General features: G+C 42.6%; 1 protein-coding gene across 1 annotated transcript in view; it reads left to right on the top strand.

Annotated features, from left to right (window-relative positions):
• The window catches only part of HDDC2 (HD domain containing 2), a 34591-nt gene that overhangs the window by 1994 nt on the left and 14328 nt on the right, over positions 1-18269 (top strand). The window contains exons 2-4 of the mRNA XM_042016535.1: positions 2277-2286; positions 4404-4410; positions 4849-4857. The gene's annotated coding sequence lies outside the window, so the exon portion shown is untranslated. The remainder of the gene's footprint in view (positions 1-2276; positions 2287-4403; positions 4411-4848; positions 4858-18269) is intronic.

Below are 18269 nucleotides of genomic sequence, written 5' to 3'. Positions count from 1 at the left end.
CATTTCCTAAATTGTGTAAATCCTTAAAGTCTGAAAGGATAATCTTCACAAATTACAGGTATTTTCATGTACCTAGAATCAAGCATTTAAAAAAAAAATTACATGGGTGTGGTCCAAAGCACAGTGAAATCTATAAAAGTCAACTGCATCTCAAAGACATAACTTCCTCACTGCTAGAGTTCAGATTCTTACTGTGGAAAAAGAATATAAACAACAACAGTAGATAAAAGTATGTATTTATATAGGAACACAAATATATTTGCAAATATCTTGTACACTTGCAGGCAAGTTCATCAATGATGCCCATCTCTAAGAAGGGCCGGAAGGAAGATCTGGGGAACTACAGGTCTGTCAGCCTGAACTGAGTGCCAGGGAAGTTCGTGGAGCAGATCAGATTGAGTGCCCTCCTGCGGCATGTGCAAGCCAGCTAGGGGATCAGGCCCAGTCAGTACGGACTACTTGACCAACCTGATCTCCTTCTATGACAAAGCAGCCCAGTTAGCTGATGCAGGAAAGGTTGGCTTGGATCAGAAATCCTGTGGCCAGAAGGACCAGGGCAGTGACCCCTGCTCCTCAGCTCTGGTGAGGCTGCACCTTGAATCCTGTGTTCAGTTTTCAACCCATCATTACTAAAAGACATTGAGGCACTGAAGTGAGTCCAGAGAAGGGCAATGAAGCTGGTGAAGGGTCTGGAGCACAAGTCCTGTGAGGAGTGACTAAGGGAGCTGGGGGTGTTTAGTCTGGAGAAAAGGAGGCTCAGGGGAGACCTTACCACTCTCTACCACTGCCTGAAAGGAGGCTGTAGCCAGGTAGGGGTCAGCCTCTTCTCCCAGGTAATGAGCAATACAACAAGACGAAATGGCCTCAAGTTGCACCAGGGGAGGTTTATATTGGATATGAGAAGAAATTTCTCCATCAAAGGAGTTGTCAAGCATTGGGACAGCCTGCCCAGGGAAAGGTGGAGTCACCATTCCAGGAGGTATTTTAAAGATGTGTAGATGTGGCACTTAGGGACATGATTTAGTGGTGGACTTGGCAGTGCTGGGTTAAGGGTTGGACTCAATGATCTCAAAGATCTTTTACAACCTATAGAGGTCTATGATTCATTCTTCAACAGCAGTAGAGTCACATACAAGAATCTTCAGATAGTGGTTATTTAATGTAAGTCTATATGCATCATAAATATTAAAAAAGAAGAAACAAACCACTTTCTCATGGAAGAAAATCTGATTAAGCAAATCTTTAATCTACAAGGTTCTGAGTGACTAAAATATATTTTTTATCTCCTGCAAGATTTTCAGTAAAAAATTAGCACCATGAGAAAAATGGGTGTTCATGCTGTAGACAATACAAATGGCTCCTGCCTTTTCTCACAGTAAAAACACTGAAAGAATGTTTTTGGACAGAATGTTTCCAGCACAGAGCTTCAAACTAACTTTTTACTTTTCCTCTGTTGAATATAAAACAGAAATTAAAAGTAGCAATGAGAAAAAAAAACCTCATAAGGAAACTTTTTGTCCTCAGCAGCACCTTTTCACTCAGAATTTTAGCTGTGGAAGAAGAGGCAAGAACAAAGGTTTATTGGGCATGTGAAGCAGGTCAAATGATTTGCTCCCAAATATTTCTTCATGTATTTTTATTCAGTCTTTTCTACACTGGATGTCTATTTTCCAGGGTTTCATTACTGTAAACCTGTTCCAAATATTACAAAATCCATACCATTTCCACAGAGAGTACGAGCAGGAACTTTGAAGAGAGACACGTGCTCTGCAGGACGGCAGGTACCTAGGGAGATCATCTCTGTGCCCACGCCCCTAGATTCGATGGCAACACTTGGCCAGCTGGAAAAGTCACCTCACTTCAGAGACCTGCAGCTGACATCCAGAAAGCTGCACTGTGGTGACAGCCAGGCTCGAGCCCTCCCCTGCACACACACAAGGTCTGCTGCCTCCCAGCTCTTGGGAAGGCTTGTTAGCCTGGGCCCCAAGGGTTGCCTCATGCAGGCCGAAAACTAAACAGCCAAGTATCGCAGGCTGCCGCCGGGCACCCTGCATTCCCATGAGAAACTCGCAAAGTCGGATGAACTGCGTCACAGCAGCCTGCAAAGAGGAGGCCTGGTTTAAAAATACTGCCTGGTGCAGATTTCCCAGGCCATATATAGTTCACACATCTCACGGTAGCAGGAAGGAGCTGCAAAGACACACAGAGACACAGAGAAGGAAGAAAGCAATGAGAGACACGACTGCCAGCGTGCAACAAAAACAGGTTAAAAATAGCCTGGGCTGCAACAGCTCCCTCCTATCCCGGGAGTGTGGGGGCCACTGGTCCTCCCTGGCCTCTCTGGCCTGTCTCTCAGCTGCCTATTTTCTGCCAGGAGGAAAGGGCAGGAAGGAAATTTTCTGTTCTTGTAGGCAGAAGAAGAGAAAATGACAGCCCTGTTTGTTTTGACAGTGGACAGGCTCCTCTGGGCTTGCACAGACACCTGGCCAGTGCTGGAAGATCCCCTCCCTGAGGGGCAGGCTGAGGGCATGTGGAGAGCACAGGCTTGGAATGCCTCTCTCACATCCCCCAGCAGCAGCAGGCATAACCCCACGGGTGCCACGCTGCTGAGATGAGGTGCCAGGAGAGGAACACAGCCTGCACCTTGATAAGGGCTTTGAAACAAGTCTCATCTTCCACCCACCACCCTTTGCGCATTGAGTCCTGTTATGGAGGCAAAGCTAAGCTGGTCAAGCCTACTCCAGTAAAATAAATAAAAAGCAACAAACACTTGTTCTGCCCATCACCTCTTCTCCTCCAAAGCCATTGCAAAGGGAAAGCAGCCATGTGCCAAATGGGGTTATCTATCTGCAAGAATCTTCTCCATCACCTTCTTCTAGCCCAGTCCCTTGAAGGGAAACCAGGAATATGATGGTGTGTGCCATCCAGGCCAGGGTGTGTGACCCTAGACTCCTGGAATCTCCTTGCTTGTTGAGATTTCCAGTGGCCAGGTGAGCACTGCCTGACCTGTGGCTTGTGTGGGAAGAAAGATATGTTGGTATGTCTCCAGAGGCCAGGCAATTCCTCACGGGGCCAGTTTTAATTTGAGGGCTAGGGTTTCTTTCTTTTATTCCTGGTCACTTGCATCTTGCAGACCTGGCTGCCTCAGCTGCAAACAACTTCTGTCAACTCCTAGATGCTGACACAAGGCACTGAGAGGGGTCCAAGCCAGAAGTCCAGATTCCAAACATCCCTGAACTTTAGTGAAGTTCAAATCAGAGCACACATCTTTAGTGAGAAGAGGAAAGCTGTAACATGATCCTAGCCCTGGGCAATAGAGGTAACACTCCAGTGTGGTCTGAAGGTGACTTCCAGAATATGTGGTGTGGAGCAAAGCAGGGAAGGAGAGGGAAAAGCAAGAAGGCATTTTTCATATGTTAAAAAAAAAGCTCTGGTGGGGAGCTGGGTGTCTGTTGTCTGTGGGAGGGTGAGGAAGGTTGCTGACAGAGTAAAGGGGGTTAAGAGAGGTGGATAAACTCTGAATGGAATAAGGAGTGATACCAAAGAGCCCTGTAGGCTGTCAGAGAGGTGTCTGTTAAGGAGCAGAATAACCAAGAATGCCAGCATCCAGGGAGAAGCCCATCAAAGCACATCTGCATATCTGTGAGATCTTGAGACTACAGATGTATTCAGGCTCATACACATCTCTGCAGTGCTCTCTGCCTGCCTTTCACATGGATCAAAATCCTCCTAATGCCTCACCTCCAGCTCTGTTTGCAAGGGAAAAATGCTTCAGTGGGAAGGGCAGGGCTGGGGACTGGTTGTGCCCTTGTCAGGGACTGTGAGCAGCATCAGCCTCTCTGCATGCTGCCAGCAGCATCCACACCAGTGTGGGCAGTGTGGACTTTTGCCTCTGGAGCACAAGAAGCTGCATTCTGCTCCTCCAGCTCTCCATTGGCTTGTGCCTCAGTTTAACACTTGGGCTTGCAAGACTCCAAGCTGGGCACTAACCACATCAGGGTGCAGAAATAGAGATGCCTTTTTCACTCCACATCAAAATATGGGCTCTCTGATCCTTATTCCTAGAAAGGCTCCCTGGATGGCCACAGAGAAGCAGCAAGCAGCCTAACTGGGTTCCCCATATGCTATATCAGTGTGCTGGGTGTGATGAGATACACCAGCCTCTGTACATCAGAGGAACAAATTTTACCCTGAATTTAGAGGGTGCCAGTCTGCAGGATTGGGAAACCATCCCCATCAGATTACACAGGATTAAGGTTTAAGGTCAGAGCAGTGCACAGTTTAAGGCAATAGCAGCTCAGGCCTTGTTTGAAGGAAGGTGAGATGACAACCCCAAATGTGACCATGCATGCAAGGGTGTGTGTGCATGGAAGGGTGACTCTGTGTGTGCCACGCCTCTCCCATGGGCCACAGGAACAAACTCCTTGTCGGTATCTAACCTCCCTTCAGCCAGCTGATGGTGACTGGTTAGATGGCTTTTGTGCCATGCTGTTGCACCAGCCATAATGGGTAAAGGGTTGCTTCCTGGCTCTCACTTCCTCAGTTGATGAATGACACCACTAATTAACTGACAGTAACGTGGAACTATTCTTGGCCATAGGTGGATCTTACTGCAGTCATACTGGTTGTGGATAATGTAATTTATTACCCTGTGAGACACTTTGGGATACAGAGTGAGAAGGCCACTTGGAAAGTGCCAAAGCAGTAATCCAAGTCAGAATTTTCCCAGCAAGGTAATATGTTCCATACTTGCTCTGCCTCTGAGAAATAAAGCATCAAAGTTGCTTTGGCTCTGGTGGAATGCTGTAAAGGTTTCCAAACACATTGGTGGAAATAGAGGACTACTGTGCTCAAGAGGTGGGTCCCTCTTTGGAGCAAAAGAAGTGCAAGGCATTTATTTTTTTCTTAAGGCAGCTCTGAAGACAGAAATCCCACATGGTGGAAAGGCAGCTGTGTGCCAAAGGGAAGTGCTGTGCTGTGGGCAGGCGGGCAGCACAGCACGGGGTCACGCCATCTGGCCCCTGTTAGAGCTGGAGCTGTACTCCAGCTGAACTCTACCAAATTAGCTGTACATGATGCTGCATTCCCTCCTTTCTCGGAGGATCAAAGTAGCTGGATCCAGTCCCAGCTTTCTGCAGATAAGCAGGTCACAGGACTAGTTCGCACCTCTATGCTGCTTGTAATACACCATGTTACAGATTCCTCTGGATTTCCTAGTTTGTGCCCATATATGCTACATACTGCTGGTCACAGTTTTTTTTTTCTTTAGTCCTGAGCTAATCTAGGGACCTGGGATAATTCTAGAGCCTCTTCCCAGTATACAGCTCTCTGGCAGTGCTATATCAGATTATAAACTATTACCACAGTTCTTGCCCAAATACTTTTTACATTTTCTTGTTTCACCTAAAAAGCTAATTATTTTCTTCAAAAGGCTTCTTCCACCAGCACAGCAGCATGAGGGCAGGAACAGGAGCTCAGCAGCCTGGCTTGGATTAAACCCTTGCTGAATGGTGTAGAGAGAAAGAGGGAAAGACAAGACTATCTGGTTTGGTAAGCCGTGAGGCATCCCTAATGCCTAAGAAAAATGCATGTGAAGAAGAGGGGGGAGAGGGGAAATAGCAGTAATTGGAAATCTATTTCACTTGTATAAAAGTGCTAATTAGTTGTTTATCTGCAGGCACACTGCTGGATTCACAAAGGCACACACAAGTTACAGCGATTAATTACCAGCAGGGCCTGGAAGATTGTCTCCATAACTCAAATTTGTGATCAAGCAGCAGCAATGGGTGATTCAAAAGCAAACAGCAGAACATGTACATACATATTCTTCTTTAAAAAAATAATGTGGTTTTGTCTCATAGGATGGGATGATAAATTTATTGTAATTTTAATCATTGCTATTGTTTAAGCAACAGATATATATCCAATATGCAAGTGGTACCTTTGGAGCAAGTAATTATTTTTTACCTATGTAGTTTATCTGTCAGTAGAAGGAGACACAGGTTGAAACTATGCAAGAATTTATGTCAAATTTGGAAAGAGTTTTGGATGAAAAATAGAACTAAAATTGAGAAGAAAATATTTTCAGAAAGATTTATTTAAATTTTGAATGATAGTTTGTGACCTGGTATTCCGATTTTAATTTTAAAAATGAAAACAAAAGACTGATTTGTCCAGATTACTCTGTTGATTTGAACAGTATTTTTTTCCAGTTCTCACACTCAGTATAACGGTGATTGATAGCACATGCTCCCTGTGTCCATCCTCTCCTGAACGTAAAAAGCTTTTAAAGACCAAATAAAGGAGAAATTTAAACAGAGGCATCCTATGAGCAAACAAAAATGCATGAAAATGCTTTGGATAAAGAATTTACCTATTTATCAAAATGCTTTGGATAAAATATTTAACTATTTTATTTCACTTGTCAAAAACACTTTGATTATGATAATAGAACAGCACTGAATTAAACTCACACAATTCCAGTGGTATTGGAAGCATCCTGAAGATTTTGACATGGGATCCTTTTTTTACAATGTGTTTTTGAGACTATCTGATACTGGAGCAGTGAATATCATTTCCTTAATAAAAGTGCTTTTCATAACTATTTTGGTAGGCTATTTTTGACAAGTTCGCTTAATTGAAAATTATTTCCAAAGAGTGTATTTTAAAAGTGGCACATTTGTATTTTCTTGTTGCGAGAAGTTCAAGTCATGAAAATATTTAGTATTAAAAATTACTCATGACTGCTTTAGCAGAATAATTTTTGTCCAGGAGCCTGTTTAAGACAAAGTTTGAGTGTTGTCCAGCCTGTCTCAGCTGTGTTCCTCACAGACAGTGACTGTGGCATTTTCTGTGCTCTGCTGGGTGGCCAAAAAACACCTGTAAACAAGATTTTGGAGACACCATTTCCAACCCTTCATTGAAACTCCCATTTCCATGTTTTGTAGGTCACAAAAGATCCTTTTTTTTTTTTTTTCCAGGGATACTGCAGCCAAGAAGCCAACAGAAAGCTTTGCTGAAGTGTTTACATGCAGAAAAGAGAAAAAAACCCCAGCAGAATAAAGTGCAAGCCGACGCCAAGAAACTGTATTTGGTACAGTACAGCCTGTTGCTCACAGCTGCATTCAGCAGGGAAGAAAACATTTTGCTGGGTCCAAGGACTCCCTGCACAGGAATGGGCTCCCCGCAGGGATGATGCACAGTGCCGCACAAGCACTTCACTGGTCACAAGTGAAATACAGGATCAGATGGCAGCTGCTCAGTGTTGGTCTCCCCTTTTAATGTGCATGTGGTAAGTCACAAATTCAAAGCAAAAAGTTGCACGAAATGGAGCTGTAATTTTATAGCTAAACCTGTAATTGAGCATCTTGGCCATCAGCCACCAAACGTCCAACTAATCTGTCTAAAAAAAAAAGAGTTCATATTTCAAAAATGAAAAGTTAAAATCCAAGAGAGCAGCCCTTAATTACCAAGCAATGACCACAAAACCCCCCCCCAAAACCCAAATTCAATTACCTGAAATATTATTGCTTGGTAGTACTTTAGTCTTCTAATTTGGACATTAAAACATTCCTTAGTAAGAACAGGGAAGGGCGAGACCAACACTTTTTCCTTTGCCAACAAACTGAGTTTTGCAGCTTTTGTTGAGCAAAACACTTTTTTAATTTCAGATTAATATCTACTTAGACCACTTACCTTATAACATAGCTGCCAGGAGTTAAGTTATGAGGGAACAGGAAATTGAAAAAAAAAAAAAATTGAAAAGAAAAAAAAATTGAAGAAAAAAGAAAACTGAAATAAAAAAAAAATTCAAATAAATATTCGATCATGGGAAATAAGCTTTCTGGCTTTTGACAAAGGAATAATTTCTCTTTCATCTTTCTGCACATGCTTATTATTTTTAAAATTTTTATATCAAAATGTTCACAAGAGAAAGTCAAGTAACACTAATGAATAATGGACATACTCCAGTGTAAAAAAAAACCCCAAAATATTTATGAAATTGAGTATTGGGGGGGGGATTTATATTTATCCCTTGGACTTTCAAAAAATACCCAAAACTCACCATTACTAGAGTCATCATCCATATCAGGCAAGGTAAAAAGCTTCCAGCTGTGAACAAAGGCTGAGGAAAAAGTTGTTACTAAATTAACAGAGCCAAATTTCAGTCAACCAAGTAGAAGACTCCCCTTTCTACCAGTTAGTTTAGACAACCAGTTCTCTCTAGCTCAAAAGCCATCTGCATGTCTTTAAGTTGTCATATTTGGTTTGATTGAAATGCTCACACAGAAAAAGAAAATACAGAACTGTGAGAGATCAAGAATCTTACTGACAAACTTTGTAAAAATCAAACCTTCTAACAAAAAAAAAAAAGCATCTAGACAAAGAAGCCAGTAGACAAACGTTTTATTGGGGTAGCTTTTGTTGTGAATTGTGGATTGCTCAGTTTACAGGTTTACCAGTTTACAAAGGCCACCCAGCTACGTTATCCAAGACAATCACAGATTTCGCCCCAATGATTTTATTACATGCTTCTTTTGCGTAATTAATTTGAATGACCCTCCTAACAGTCAAAAAGCAGTGAATATTTTTCATGTGGAATCATCGTGCCAGCATCACTGTCATCCTCCTAAAGTCACTGCACTGACCTACCTGTCAGTGCCCTGCACTGGAACACTTTTGCACAGCAGTCTGTCAGGGTGCCTTGCACAGGGGTAATTGCAACTTCCAGCAATAATGAATTGCTTTCTTCAGTCTTCATATGTGTGCTGTGCTGTGCTGCTTTCACACACAGAGAGCTCTCTGGCAGGGATCCCACTCCTCTGCTTGTGAAAACATTCAGTAATTTTACACTTAGCAAAACAATTAAAAACTAAATACATAATTCTCACAGAGCAGATACACAACTCCACCTGGGAAGGCATATATGGATGACGTCTGCCAATGCTCTTGGCTAAAAAGCCAAACTGAGATACACACTTCATTAAAAAGTGTGTCTTCTGTTTAGATATGCTCACACAATCCACAAATTCATTAAAAACTTGCATTAAAACATAAAATATATTCAAGATCAAGTGTCCAAATTAAGTCTTTCTTAAAAAAAAAAACCAAAAAAACCCAGAAACTCTCTAAATGTTTGCCTCATCTAAAGAACCATGGTTTAAAAGGCAGGTAAGGCAGGTAAGTCAAAATCAGTATTTTTCTGCACAGAAGAAATTCAGGTTGATATTGCAGTATTAGATTTCCCATATGAAAAATACAGGATATGAAAAGCTGTGGTACCTCAGAAGACAATTTGTAATACTGAAAAATTCCTGGGAACTTCAATGGTACATGGCTGAAGGTTTTAGCTTTAAAAATTTTTGGGGATTTATGATCCACTTGCAAAGAAACAGTAAAGTTGTGGGTGTAAAGGATCACTTAGTAAAATCCTTGTGTAAATTTTTACATATAACTGAAGAATGTGGAGTCAGCAAAGCAAAAACTGGAAATGTTAACATCCTCATTTTAGTGTATCCTTTTTTTTTTTTCACTTAAACAGCTGCTATTGGGAAGTTCCTCTCCTTTTAAGGGTTGCAGAGTCTTCATCCTTGGAGATAGTATAGACATGGTCCTGGATCACCTGTCCTCTCTGACCCTGCTTGGGCCGGGCAGTCAGACCAGATGATCTCCAGAGGTCCCTTCCAACCTCAGCCATTCTGTGATTCCGTGATCTTCACTAACAAGAATGATATGTGATGTTGCAAGAATGTGCTACTAATCACTTACAACTGAATATTGTGCATGTGATGTGCAATAAAAAGGAAGCTAAGTATTTTTAACAAGAACCTCCCCCCCCCACATCCCCAAAGAGATAACTGGGATAGTTTAAGCAATACTTACTTATTAAATTCTGATTTCCTAAGAAGTGTCTTTCAGTTGAAGGCCTGAATGTATTTTAAATGCTGTAAGACTAAAGAAAATTTTTTCTTGCCTAAGTTCTCTAAGTCTTTATTTGATGACAAGTAGACAAAACAAATTGATGGTCCATCATGGCATACATGATCTCACATGTAACAGGCAACAAAACAGCCACTGCTCACCCCTACTCTTCTCTGTGCGTTTTACGAGGAAGGAATCCACAACAAAAGGAACTGAACTTGTCTTTAGAAAGTTTCTATCTCAATCATCAATGGGGCTTTTCCTTTTTCCTGGCTAGTGAATCTGTGTAAGATCAAAACCACAGCATTTGTTTTTCAGTGCATGCCTTTTTTTGTGCTTCCTCAAGAATGCTCATCCAGTCTTTGCTCCTCTAGTCCAGTTACATTCTTTGTACTGGCAAAGAGCATAAAGCAGGGAGAAGTGGCAGGGTTTCGAATGCATGGTCATTCTTACCAAATTTACTGTGCACTCTATATACTCCATCCCTCTGTTTCTTCCTTGCCCATCTCCTGGCCAAGAGGTTGGTTCTCTCCAACAGCCCCAAAGTGGCTCCCCACAGCTTGTATGCAATGGCAACCACTCACCTTCACATCAGTGGTTGAGCAAAGGCACAGTCATTCCCAGCAAACTGTGCCTAAAAGGAAAAGGGTTGCTGATACAAATTTGAGGTGTAACAAGAGGCGCTTCTGGGTTAAGAAATGTTGGGTGGCTGTAAATAAAAGGTTAACTTGTCCTACCTCTTGGTGACTGTAATATTTTACCCCCTTCATAGCGCCCGTAGTTTGCAACTGTATTTGGCAAAAGCTTATCTTCCACAGTCTGAATGTGGAAGAGATTTGTTTATTATGTTCATTATTATGGGATTAGACCGTAGAGACCACCTGCTGTAACTATGATGTGAAATGAGGAATGTGTGAAGATTTACTGCTTGTTGTCTAAATGCAGCTTGGAAATATATCTCCTACAGGAATAAATTTGCTTTTCAACTTAAAAAGTATAGCATACAGCTTGCTTCGGGATAGAGGAAAATCAACATAGCAGAAAATCCCCGTGTTGACACACTCAGGTTGGTGCCACTGTTCTGATCTAATCAGAAAAGGAAATGACTTACAACAGACCTACAAGCAGGGGTCAGCAGCCTCTGTGAATTAGCAGCCAGGGGTGTTCAAGGCTTGGGCTCAGTTCTCATGGTGGCATTTAGTCACATCTATAGCACCTTCTCAGACTGCCAGCTTGTTAGAAATAATAGAGCCAGAGATCAAATTAGGATGAAAAAGGTTACAGTGGAAGCCAAGAAAGGCTGGTTTCCTCCTTCCTGCTAAACTGCTGATGACAAACTGCTTTATTCCCTCACGGGTTTCTGTTCTTCCTCAACAAAAGATCATGCACTCTCATTCGTCTTTGTAGATCTCTCATGTGTTGCCTTCTACAAGTCCTTCATGATCCACTGATCCACTTTCTGATTACAGCTGTCTCTTGCCACAAAAGAAACTGCTGATAATCCCCAGGAGAGCTTGTGGGGCAAAGACAAAACTGCAAGTGGGCAGCATTGCACACATAGCAAATTTTGGGAAGGTGGGTCTGAGTGCTGGGATGCAAGTATTCCCTTCATCCATATTTGGGGTGGAGAGTAAAGACACACACACTTTAGCCTCATCACAGGGCACTCTGATCCACCGCCTGTCCGTGTAAATGGGGGACCAGGACCTGGGGAATACTGCTGTGCTCTCTGGCAAGCCATTGCTGTGCCCCATGGGGATGCTAGTTCCTCCTTAGGGTAGGGCAGGATGCCAGAGCCTCAGTGAAACCATATCAAGGTCTTTTCCAACCCAAATGATTCTGTGATTCTATATGGAGACAGTCAAACACAAACTGAGCCATCTGAGAGAGGAAGCAAATCTGGCATGGCTTCCCCATGCGCCACGTCCTTCACAGGCTGGTTCAGAGGCAGGGACAAATTTAAGGAGTGGTGTCAGGGAATATGAAAACCCTCACATTTTCTGCTGTCAGAGCTCATTAGGATTTTACCAACAAGCCTACTTGCAGCAATAGCATCTCAGCAGCATAGTGCCTCAAGACACAGTATCACCCCCAAAAACTGCTGAGGGCTGGGTGCCCCCTGGGCCACCCAACCCCCTCACAGCTACATCAAAGCTGTGAGTTCTCCCCAGAACTTATTCGTGAGTTTTCTTTAGAGTCTGCCCAGCTGAAAAGTACAGTGGCATTAAATTGTATGTGCAATTACTTTTTTTTCAAACAAACAAAGCCTCCAAGCCTGACAGGCAAGGGCAGGGATGGGATTAGGCAAACATCCTACACAGACGGTTCCCCTTTCTGTCTGTCAGCTTGTAAGTGCTTTCTCTTCTGGAACTATACAGTACTAACTGAGCCGGAAACAGCTATTTAAAAAGTGATTATAGTGTGACATTTTTGTTTGACCTAACATCAAGCCATGTGCAGCTTAAATGTCAGCAAAGCTATTTACTATAGGGACAGACAGGCCCTAGCATGCTTAAATCTACCCAGCGTCTTAAAAGTGGTTGCTGTCTGCACTCAGTGCACATGAATGACACCGAAGCCAAGATGTAAAGTATAGTGCTCTGTAAGCTGCGCTGATTGACTAATGTGCTGGGTGGCACATTGCATTCAGCAAGAGGCTCCCAGGGAGGAAGGCAAAATAATGGATAATTAAAGTCAATCTCAGGTTAGAAAGCACAGGCCCATGCAAAAGGTTCCCTTGGATTAGCAAAGAGCATGCCTATGGCTGGTGTGTTTTGTTCAGGGATGTCTGAAGGGCTCAAATATTTGGACAAAAATAGCAAAGCAGAATTTTTTTATTGGTGTAAGAGCCGTATCGGCCGCATGAGAGAGGAGGGAGTGCAGCCCCCAGCTGTGGCCAGCGACCCTGCCCTTAGGAGACCCCTTAAAGCCCCTGCAGTGAAGCGCTGTGGCCTCAGGGTGTTCCCCCCTGCTTCCCCCTCGCTCCGAGGCTGCCAGGGCACAAATCAGGCCGCCCAGCTGCGGCTGCCAGGCAGGGTGACAGAGGGGAAGGGAGGCTCCAGAGCCCTGTCACCAGCCGTCAAAATAATAGCCGAGCACTGGGGGGGCAGGGGGCTAATGCGGCTAATTACGTGCATCTCTCCCTGTGTGAGAACCGACAGGAGCGAAGCAGCTTCAGATCCCGCCAGGATGCAAGAGCACGTACAGCCATAAAGTGATAGACAGAGTTACGTAGTATCAGGAGCTCTCTCTGCAAGACAATGCACTGCTTTGCAACGGATGGAGATAAGTACGTTTATAGGTCCTTAATGCGACTAGAGGCATATATTTGGACAGGGTTCCAGTCTGACCTGCTTCTCAGAGCCTAAAATAACAAACAAATCAGTGCGCCTTTATTTTGAGAAAACGTTGCTCACAGTAATAAGGGTGGGTGGGGGCACCCAAAAGGAAGCAGAGTTGTGATAAAACTTCCATTTTGTTCTTTCTTGCATGTCACGTAAAAAAATGTACATTATAATTCAGAATGCCTTTCAGGGTTTATTTTTCTTTACATTGTTACATGCCCGATCACATCTGATTTTGGAAGCTAAGCCGGGTCTGACTTGGCTGACATTTGGGAGACTGCTGAAAAGCAGGAGTCTGAGCAAGATCTGTGTGCTCATTATATGAATGTGCAGTGCCTAAAAGCGTGACTGGGGGAATGACAAGAATATTCACAGCTTTTCGATATCTTAAAATTCTGCTTTTCTCCATCTCTAGCAACTGAAATAACACTATGACTGAAAATAATGTCATGAATATTAAATGAGCATTTTTTTAAATAATAAAAAGGACTGCTTGTGAATGCTGGTTAGTACTTTACAAAAAGCACAGAAAAATCCTTTGAGCAAACTGATCATCAGATCATTAGAGGTAGGAAATAAATTCTTTGATTTCTGTCTGCTTGCTATTTACTTTACTAAGTGCTGACAGTGTCAGGAGACTTAAAATCCCTTCAAAATTCATTTAAGTACAATTAAGTGAAAACAGTACAGGATTTTTAACAGAAAAGATACAAGAGGTAGCCAGAGGATTTTTTAACATGGGATTTATTCTTGTTCTTGGTGTTTCCAGTGACAGAAGGCTTAATTATGTCATAGAATGGTTCATTCTCATTCTCGCTTTCCCTTAGAAAATTTCAGAAAACCAAGGCTGATCTGTTACAATTTTACTTTGAGGCTCACAAGCAAGAGTTAAAATTTTAGGAAAAGTTTCTTTGCTTAAACATGCTCCTTAGTTAAAATAAATTCAGTTAAAAAAAAAAACCAAACCAAAACAAAACTGTAACTAGAACTCCCTCTCTTGCTCTCTTATCAAATATCATCAGTGGTTATGTCTCAGATCCTGAGTGGGCTCTGTGGTCCAAGGTGAGGGTTTTTTTTTCTTTTTTTGTTACCTTCTACCCTGCAAAAGTTTAAAAGGCAAAACCAAACATCAAACAGATATTTGAGTATCTGCCTTCCACCATTAAACAAGACATAAATATGATATGGCAAAGCAAGGCAAGATTCGCATGCTGTAAGCCTCTCCCACACAGTGCCCAAGATGTCCCCATTCAGTTTTGCAGTCCGTCTTTGTTATAGCAAAATGTGAGGGATTTCTAAATCCTGATTTGGATGCATCCCCCTACAGCAGAGACAAACCAACAATTACTGAAGCAAGGCAAGTTGTTTTCAGTTTAGCAGGTTTTTTTCTAAGCCAGGCTTGTGGTGTCATTGAAAGTTTGAATGCTTCCATTCTCTGAGCAGGCCAGTGGCTTTTCAATAGCAGAAGATCAAATGATGTTAATCAGGCAGTGTGACCTAATCCTCTAATTCAGCTGCCTTTTTACATTAGAAATGTTCTGCTCATGTAAGATTGATTTGCTCTTAAATTGACTTTTTTTTCCCCCCAAATGTGCTATTCTAACGTCTACTCTTGGCTCTGCAGATGTGTTACACATATAAGGGAAACCGACTTTTTCTTCATTTTGAATGTTTAGATAGGTTAATCCTAACGATTCTGATAGAAAATACCTTGTTAATCACAGAAAGCCCAAGATGTTATGCAACAGCAGCAAGAAGAACATTTTTCTTTCCAGTAGTGATGCCACAGGTTAGTTACACAGGACAGGGACACTCTGGACAGTTATTGCTGACTACTGGAAGGCTACCATAAGTGTACATTCTCCTCAGCTTTCTAATATGGAGGGCATATTAGAAAATACATGAGGGCATGTAGTGACAGGACAAGATGGAATGGCTTTAAAGTGGAAGAGAGTAGGTTTAGATTAGGTATTAGGAAAAAAATGCTTTCCTGTGAGTGTGGTGAGACACTGGTACAGATTGCCCAGAGAAGTTGTAGATGCCCTATCCCTGAAAGTGTGCAAGGCCAGGTTGGATGGGGCTTTGAGCAACCTGGTCTAATGGAAGGTGTCCCTGCTTGTTGTGGAGAGGTGGAACTAGATGATCTTTAAGGTCTTTTCCAACCCAAACCATTCTGTGACTCTGAAGTCTCAGCAGAAGATGTCCAGCCCTCGGCACAGACATCAGTGCACAGTGCCTCTCTCAGGTGCCTCTCCCCTGCTTTGACAGCCCACGTAGGGCAGTGTGGGCTCCCTGGGCACAAGAACATACAGTCCAGCACTGCGAATTGCATGGCAGAGTGAAGGGAGCCACACGGCACATGTGTACCTGTCACTCCAAAGGTTTGCTCTTCGGGAGCCTTACTGAAGAATTCTTGCAAGAGAGTTGCACTAGCTAACTCTACATAGCTGCTAAGATTGCCTCAGACAAAGGAAGATATTATAGTCTGGAAAACTAAAATGGCCATTTACAGTGTCTGGCAGGTGCTCATCAATCTTTTTGCTATTAAGGAGGGCATCAAGGCTGCTATTCTTTCCTGATGGGTCTGTGATACACGATCATTTTGCCATGTCCACTGAACTATGCAACTCTTTATTTTGTTTTTCTTTTCCTGCCAGATGATAACAAATGAATCCCAACAATTAGTTACTTTTCCTGAAGATATTTTGCCAATACAAGGTTTACTATGCCCATGCTGGCAGAACGCATAAGGGTTTTCAAAACCTGATGTGTTATCATTGGTGCTGCGTTATATAAACCACAGACTGATTATGGTCCACTCTAGGAGTAGTTACCGGGTCTGCTCCCAGCCACCTGGCATCTGGGGAGATGATTTTCACATTACTGCACCGAGTGTGCACAGCATCCCCTCTCCCCCAGCGCTATTTCTTAAAGAAATGGAAGCACAACTCCAGTCTGGCATTGGGCAGCAGCAAATGCGGTGGAAGCAAAAATCTGTGGGCAGAGAGCGCCATCTCCAGCTACCAAATCATAATTACTCTGCGGTAACTAGCTTCTTTGGATTTCTTTTTTGGAATTGCCAACTGTTCTGGCAAAAGATAGAGAAAAAAGCCAGCTGAGACTGATGAAAGATTGAGACTTAAGCCTTAGCACTACCTTAATATCCCGTAGGGAGACTCTGATAATCCTTGCTGAAGTTTCTGAATTACATAAAAAAAGCTGCTTAAAATTGCATGGAGATGAGCATCCCAAATTTGTTTCTGTTTTCAGTCTACTTACTCAAGAATAAAATCATGACAGAGCTAATATTTGTACTATGTTAGGATCCTCCAGGCTACAGAGAGTCCATGCATTTAATACTACACATGATGCATTTGATAGGTACTTGGAACAGCACATAAATGATACCTCTAAATACTGTCACAGAATGACTGGGTGAAAACCAGTGTAAATAAGCAATATGCAAAAACAGTACACCAAGTGCATGCAGAAGAATTATATACATATAAATGCTACAAATTTGACAAATATTACAAAAATTACACTGACGCCAGTGCCTGTGAGTCCAGGCTCATTAATATCATTCAAGAGTTCATTCTAAAAACATACCTTAAGGACATCAGTGGCAAAGAATTTGTCAGACAATAAAATTGAAAAATCATACCTCCTCCATACATGTGGTGTGTATACGACTTACCCATATTAAAGAATTATTAATGGATTTGCAAGAGCAAATCGATTACTGGATTTAAAGTGTTATAAATACTAAACATGTGCATTGAATAGATACATTCAGGAAGGGTTAAAAGACAATGTATCTATTATAATCTAGCCTTAAGAATAGCATTTCTGAACTAGATACAGCATCTTATTTAAAATGCAAATTATTAAATTACTCCACGTTATTTCTATGATTGCGTTCTGAAGGCTTTTTTCTCAACCATTCAGGAAACCAGAAAGAGGCTGCAAGATACACAAAAAACGTGGATGAAGCTCTATTAGAAAGACACCTGTAAAGGACAAGAAGGCAGTCAAGAACAGCTGGCATTGATTTATGAAGAACAAATCACACTTGGCCAATCTGATTGCTACCGTGGACAAGGATGGAGCAGAGGACACAATCTTCATTTCATTACAGTGGTTGAAATTATTTCCTGCAGCACTTTCACTCAAAAACTGATGAACTATGGCATGAACAAGCTGTCTAATAGGTGCATTGAAAACTGCCAAGGCTGACAGGCTCAGTGGGTGGCACTGGTGGCTTGGCTATGCGTCTGAAGGCCCAAAACAAGTTGAGTACTCTAGGGTTTGATACTAGAGTCCATATGGAGCATTGTCTTATTAAAAACCTGGACCATGGGACAGGATGCACTCTTGGGCTATTTTAAGGTAACACTAAGTTAGAAGGGATGGCTGACACACTAAACGGTAGAGCTTAAGCTGTAAGGGACTTTAGGAAGCTTCTGGACTGGGCTGGCAGAAGTTTCAACATGTTTAACACAGAGAACCACAAGGATAAATGCTCAGTTCTGGACCTAAAAAGGGTTAGTACCAACTGTGAAGAAACAGGCTGTTAAGAAACAGGCTGTCTAGCAGCTTTGTCAGAAAGGACCTGGGGTTATGTGAAAGCCAAGTCCAACATAAGCACAAAGTGTGCTCTCATCCCAAAGAGGGGGAAATCACACAGTAGCCTACATCAGGAGTACAGCCAGCATGCTGAGAAAAGTTCCTATCCCCCTTTACTTAGTGTTGGTGAGGCGCTGGCTGGACACAGGGCCCACTTTGGTGCTTTCTCAGACCAAGACAGGGTACCTCCAGTGAAGGCTACCAAGACAAATGGGATTTAAACCACATCACCTTGAAGGAGGTGTTGAGGTATGCCAGGCCTGCCCTGCTGTTCCAGTTTGGGCAAATTTAGAAATATATCCTCTGAGAGAAGGCACAACCACCCCTCCCACACCAGGTTCGGGAAAAAATAAATTTTCCTCGAAGGAAAGTGAAGAA

The sequence above is a fragment of the Corvus kubaryi genome, unplaced genomic scaffold (assembly GCF_017639235.1).
Source record: "Corvus kubaryi isolate FWS band 111438036 unplaced genomic scaffold, C.kubaryi_AGA036_p1.0 split3-73, whole genome shotgun sequence".
Classification (NCBI taxonomy): Eukaryota; Metazoa; Chordata; class Aves; order Passeriformes; family Corvidae; genus Corvus; species Corvus kubaryi.
This window is presented reverse-complemented; position numbering and strand designations above follow the sequence as displayed.